Raw genomic sequence first — 7,196 nt, 5'->3', positions numbered from 1 at the left:
AGTACCATTTGTTGAAAATGCTGTCTTCTTGTCACTAGATGGTTTTGTACTCACTGTCACAGTTTAAGTGAGGATAGTTATGTGGGTTCATTTCTGGGTCTTCAATTCTATCCTGTCCTGTTTGTCCATGGCTAAACATAATCAAAAATAAGAATTAAAGGTTTGCCAGTAGTGTCTTAGCACCAGGACTAGTGCCTTTGTAAGTTCTCATATATCATCTCAGATCTTCCACAGAGGCAACATTTTTTTCACGATTCAAACAGTCTCAAAACAATTTTCCACCCTCTAATTAGTGACCCAAACACAGAAAACCCTTTATTCATATATTTTACTCAAATCTACACAGAAACACTTCAATATCAATCACTTAAAAACAGATATAAAGTCTTCACTGTACACTCACTTGAAGCTAGGCATAAAGGATTTCCTTTACACATCACTAAAAAAAAAAGAGTAAAACTTTATAAAATTAATATCGTATCTCAACTCTGAATATTACACACACATGAGTGAATCATTGCTTTAATCAAAGTGAATATATCAAAAAGGTCCAACAAGTCACCTCATAGAAGACAATCCATGATCACTAGTGTCCACAAAATATAAACACATAAATCATTTTCTAGTTCCATATGATTAATGGTATTTTAGCTTCGGTCATTGAAACTTTTAAAAGTAAAATCTTAAGAAAATACTTTAATGGTCTGTAGAGATTTCTCAGAATATAAGGGTACACACTGCCCTTCCTGGTGCTCAATGTTCAGATTCAAACATTCACATCAGGTGGCTCAGAACACCCTTCAGGGAGATCAGAAAGTTACTCATGTGCACATACCTCTACACACACACACACACACACACACACACACACACACACACACACACACACATTTTAATAATAAAACAAAATCTTAAAAGCCCATATATTATTTATTTAAAATGTTCCCGTACAAAAGCTGATGAGCTTCTGAAGGATTGATGAGTGGACTGGTTCTGACATCACTCTATAACTAGCCAAGTATGGAAACATTGTCCCATTTACCTTCCTTTGGCTTCCAAGCATTGACACAATGGTCTAAGGAGCTGGAATTCTGCTAGGAAAACCAAGATGAGAGAAGTAAAAGCTGAAGATCTGGGCCAACTAGAGGTACATTCTTCCTCTTTGAATGTGGTTTCATTAGTTTTGACAACTGGTCTACCTTGAAACCAATATAAAGATGAGTCAAATATAGGTGGGGCCACACTTATAACAAGACTGCATAGTTGTGTATATCTCTAACCATCTACTTAAATATAATCATTTGCCTAGAAAATCAAGTTGATCAGATGGTATATTTGGATATTATTGGACTATGTTCTTCTTTCCAATGTGGCTATGTTCAATAAAGTTTCCTTCTATGATTTTCCATATTACATATGCAGAGTGACCACATGTATGGCTCCAGAAGAGCAAGGTGGCAATGGGTGTGGCAGAACAATAGTGTTGCAGGCTCCTCACAGACGTAAATAGTGAAATCTGAGCACACAGGTTTCAGCCTGATGGAGGCTGGAGGTTACATAGCATGGCTTAAATAGAAGCTTGTTTGTGATATACATATACTAACCTACAAGAGTGAATTGATTTAATAAAAATCTGAAATAGTACCTACTTCTTATAAAATGAAAATTCCCAGATATTTATTTGCAGTTGCGAAGATCATCTGTTTGCAACAAATATCTGGAGATATGCATATTCAAGAACAACCTTGAGTGACATATAAAACTGACATAGTCATATATTGCACTGAGAATGATCAACATCACATCCAACTGATGATATATATATATATATACTCATAGAATTCAATCTACAGAGAATGCATTTTTCCTTTCCACTAACATTTAAATGGATAAAGAATGTAGCCTCATTGGATCCTGCAGTAGATTGATTTCTAGCTTTTGGAAAACACTCTACACTAAATTCTATAGTGACTGCAATAGTCATATACCTGACAGCCATGAATACTGTACCTGTTTCTTTTCTTTTCTTTTTTTTAAAGATTTATTTATTATTATATCTAAGTAGAGTGTAGCCTCTTCAGATGCACCAGAAGAGGGCATTCGATCTCATTATGCATGGTTTTGAGCCACCATGTGGTTGCTGGGATTTGAACTCAGGACCGTCGAAAGAGCAGTTGGTGCTCTTAACCACTGAGCCATCTCTCCAGCCCCATACCTGTTTCTTTACATGCACATTTACATATGTTTTAGACAAATTCATTGGGGAATAAAATATGATACAGTGGATAAATCAGATAATGCTTATACTAGATTTTTAGAGAGATGATTATATGGATGTTCTGATGGATGAAAAGTGGACATGAATTGACAGAAGGAAATATGACTATCATATAATCCTGATGGTTGATTACTAAAAAATAGAAAACCAAGAGTCCACCTCTGGAAGAAAGGCAATGTACTAAGTGGAGAAATGGGCTTCTCACGGAATTTTTCTTATCTAAAATGACTGCAGGGACAAAAATGGAGAAGAGACTGAGGGAAAAGAAGTCCAGTGACAGACCCAACTTGGAATACAGCTCAAGAGGAGGCTCCGAGGCCTGACACTATTATTGATCTTATGGTCTACTTTCAGACAGAAGCCTAGCATAGCTCTTTTTTCAAGAAGTCAAATAAGCAGATGACTAAAACAGGAACAGATCCATACACCTAACCAATGCACTGAAATCGGGGACCCGTATGGCATAAATAGGGAAAGGCTGAAAGAATTTGAGCAACGACATATGAAGATCAACATTCTGAACTAACCTGGACCCTTGAGATCTCTCAGACACTGAGCCACCAAAAAGGCTGCATACACCATCTAGAATGAGCCCCCAACTCATGTAAAGCATAGGGCTGCCTGGCCTAGGCTTAGGGAGAGATGGCATCGCTAACTCTCCACAGAGTTTAGGTTCCAGGAAGTGAGCAGTTCTGGTATGGTGGGTGGAGGTTGGGAGGGAGGGGAGAGTAGGTACATACTCTTTGTGTCAGGGAGATGAGGAATGGGATGAGAAAAAGTTGGTGGGTCAGACCAGGATGGGGATAAAATGTGGACTGAAAAAAAAGAGAAATATTTTTTAAAATAATTAAAAGAGAAATACATTTTTAATCTTGTTAACTGGAATGCTGCCTCTGGGTCCTTTAGTTAATTTGACTAGGGACTTATCAGAAATGCAATATATTTACATTTGTATTTGTACATTTTTATATCATATCTCTCTCTCTCTCTCTCTCTCTCTCTCTCTCTCTCTCGCTCTCTCTCCTTGTGTGTGTGTGTGTGTGTGTGTGTGTGTGTGTGTGTGTGTGTGTAGGTGTGTGTAATAAAACTCCAAGACCCCCTTCAAGAGGAAAAAAAAATAAAGGGGAAATATTTTCTAATATGAGCTCAAGAGATAACATTCTCAGAGAAAATGTTTGGCATGTTGTTTCAGGGCTCTAAAGTTATCAACTACTATTTCAGGGAAATTTTAAATACAGGAGGCATAATTGAGTAATCCTCTTTATATAAAATGCAGGATAGAAATCAAAACTCAAAGGAATTCAGAAGCAAAAGCAACAAAAATAATAAACTTGAAAATAGGTAGAGCATTTATCTAGGTGTTTATGTCTATTCAAATTCATCTTTTTAAAACTTTTTTATTAAATAATATTAATCATTTATATTCCAAATGTTACTGCAGCTCCTAGATTCCCCTTACTGTGATTATCCCCTTCCCTTTTCCCCTTTGTTTCTGAGAGTGTGCTCCCCCATCCATCCTAACTTCTCTGCCATCAACTCTGGGGGAACAAATTCTACTGATTTAAATGCATCCTCACTCATGAGGTCAGAAAAGGCAGTCCTCAGCTACTTATACACCATGGCTATGGACTAGCTCATATATGTACTTTGGGTGGCTGTTTAGGCTCTGGGACCTCTGAGGGCTTCCACGTTATTGATACTCTTGTTCTTCCAATGGGGTGTCACACCCTTCAACTCCTTCAGTTTTTCTGTTAATTCTTCCATAGTTGTCTCTTACCTCAATCTAATGGTTGGCTGTAACTATCTGCATCAGTCTCAGTCAGCTGCTTGTAGGGCCTTTCAGAAGATAGCAATGAAAGACTACTGTATGAAAGAACAACATGGCATAAGTAATAGTCTCAGTGTTAGAACTTTCAACTGAAAATAGATCTTTTTAAAATTTTTTTAATTGAGTATTTATTTCATTTACATTTCCAATGCTATCCCAAAAGTCACACACACACACACACACACACACACACACACACACACACACACTCCCCCACCCACCCATTCACACTTCTTGGCCGTGGCATTCCCCTGTACTGAGGCATATAATGTATTCACAAACACTGGGCCTCTCTTTCTACTGATGGCCAACTAGGCGATCTTCTGATACAAATGCAGCTAGAGACACAAGCTCCGGGGAGTGTGGGGGGTGGGTGTATTTGTTAGATCATATTGTTGTTCCACTTATAGGATTGCAGATCCCTTCGGCAACCAGTTCCAAGCATTCTTGTTCTCATAAAGACTATGTTTTGACAACTTCAATTAATCAAACAAGCAACATGGTAGCATATTTTTGAATCTTAGCAGTGTGCTTTCGAACAGGATGTCTTTCCAAATAACCCCTCAACAAATGACATTTCTATGCATATCCATGAATACTGTTTATCAAATTTATTATTTACATGTATTGCTTTTGATTTTACTTTTATAAATGATTTTTTGTATGCATATGATCATTGTGTCATAGTCAGATCACATTAGACATGGCTGGGAGCCACCATGTGTTTTTTGGGAATTGCACTCAAGACCTTTGGAAGAACAGTCACTGAGCCATCAATTCAGCCTCTCCACTGATTTTCTCATCTTAGAGTTTAAAAAGCTTTTGGTGTGACACATTAGCCTGTTTGCTGTGGGAAGCAGTATGGCTGCAGGCCCCATGAAACCCACTTGTTTACTGCCTTGCCCGAGCTGCTCAGTGAGGCTGCATGTGTGTTCTGCCTGCCAGGCTGGAATGTTCCTCATGATTGGGACCAGTCAGCCTATCTGTTTATGACCTGAGCTCATGCCTGGAGCATGTGTGAATTCTGATTGGATGAGGTGGGGTGGAGCTAGAAGGAGGTGAGTCAGCACAAGTAGTGAAGAGAGTAGTTTTAGCCCCTGCTGTGAGTAGAAGTAGAAGATAAGCTGTTGTAATGTGAGTTGGTTTAGCCCTTGTCATGAGTAGAAGTAGAGTAAGAGAAGCTGTTGTAATAGGAGAAGTTTAGCCCTTGCCCCAAGAAGAAGCTGCTGGGGAAGAGAGCTGTAAAAGAAAAGGCCCAAAGTAAAGTTGCTGTGTGTACCCGACTTGGTGTCCATTTCTTCCGTGTTACCACTGGCTAGAAGGACCTATAACAGTTTGCTGTATCTGTGTAATCCCATATATAATTCTTACTCCATTTGCTATGCTGGAATATTTTTAATATTTACTCTATTAGTGTTTGTAACTCTCAAATATTGACATTGAATTTAACATGGTAATGCAATTTTTGTATACACATTAAATGTCCCTAAATGGGGTTGCCATCCCACAGTTAAAAACTCTGACACAGAATTGTTCCTATCTGAAAGAACTGCAGGGACAATAATGAAGAAAGGCATGAAGAAAAGGAGGTTCAGTGACAGGACCAAAGTGGGATCCAGCTCAAGGGGATGTTCTATGGCCTTACCCTATAGCTTAGGTTATGGTGTTCTTACAAAAATGATCCTAGTATGACTGCCCACTGAAAGATCCAACAAGCACCTGAGGGAGTCAGATGCAGATATTAATATCTAAACAATTTATAGAAATTGCCAACCCTCATGGTTAAATTAGGGAAAAGATGGAAGAGGTTGAGAAGGTATGTAACACTGTAGGAAGACCAATAGTCTCAACTCTCCTTGATCTCATAGGCACTGGGTCACCAATGGAGCAGCATACATCAGCTGATATGAGGCCCCAGGAGAGCAGAAGACTGCCAGGTCTGCACTCAGTCAGATAAGATGCACCTAAACCTCAAGATGCTAGAGGTTCCAGGAAGTGAAGAAATCCAGTTGGGTGGCCTGGAGGATTGGGCATCCTCATGGAGATGGGGCCTGGGAGGAGACATGTAGCATGTAAATGGTCAGAGGGTGGGTCAGAAGGGGATAGAATCTGGATTGAAAAAAAAATCAAATAATAATGCAAAAAAAAAAAAAAAGAGAGAACGAAAAGAAAGATGATCCTACAATAAGCAATTCAATGTCGAGAACTTGGGAAACAACAAATTTTAATGTATAATGAACTCTATGATTTATTTTTCATTTTTGTGGGATTTGTATTTGTTTATGTGCTAAGAGAGAACATGGACAGCAGATGTATGTAGGAATGTACAACAAATCTAAGTGATAAAGAATACAATTAAAGTATATTTTATGAAAACCAGAAAAAATAATCAAACTCAATCTTTAAAGAAAATACTTTACTGAACAGAAATAAGAACTTTTTACAGAGTCTAGAAATTTTCAGGATCTTATGAATATTGAATTTTCTCCTATCTGTGTCTTTGTTATAAGTACAGATTGATATTTATCTTGCCACATTTCCTTGTGAGTGACCTAGAGAAACTCGATTGTAGTATTTGGCCTGCTATCCAATATGTGATTGATATAGGATTTTACTTGGCAGTCCAAACACTGCCAGGGCCCATCTTAATCTATTAAAATTGTGCACAAATTGTGGACTGTAAAAAGGAACTAACAAACCGTGTGAATTTTGATAGAAATTGTGAATTAACAATTTTCTTCGGGCTGGTGAGATGGCTCAGTGGGTAAGAGCACCCGACTGCTCTTCCGAAGGTCCAGAGTTCAAATCCCAGCAACCACATGGTGGCTCACAACCATCCGCAACGAGATCTGGCGCCCTCTTCTGGAATGTCTGAAGACAGCTACAGTGTACTTACATATAATAAATAAATCTTTAAAAAAAAAAACAAAAAAAAAAACAAAAAAAAAAAAACAATTTTCTTCACATTCCAGTACATTCAGTTTAACTCTTGCAGTACATGGTAATAATTGATGTTTGTTATTTTACTCACTGTAGAGAAAGGTTTGTGTTTTACAATATTTTTGAGACAATCATAGTTAAGGACATCTC

Source organism: Mus caroli, unplaced genomic scaffold (assembly GCF_978045245.1).
Source record: "Mus caroli unplaced genomic scaffold, Mus_caroli_1 scaffold_31, whole genome shotgun sequence".
Classification (NCBI taxonomy): domain Eukaryota; kingdom Metazoa; phylum Chordata; class Mammalia; order Rodentia; family Muridae; genus Mus; species Mus caroli.
This window is presented reverse-complemented; position numbering follows the sequence as displayed.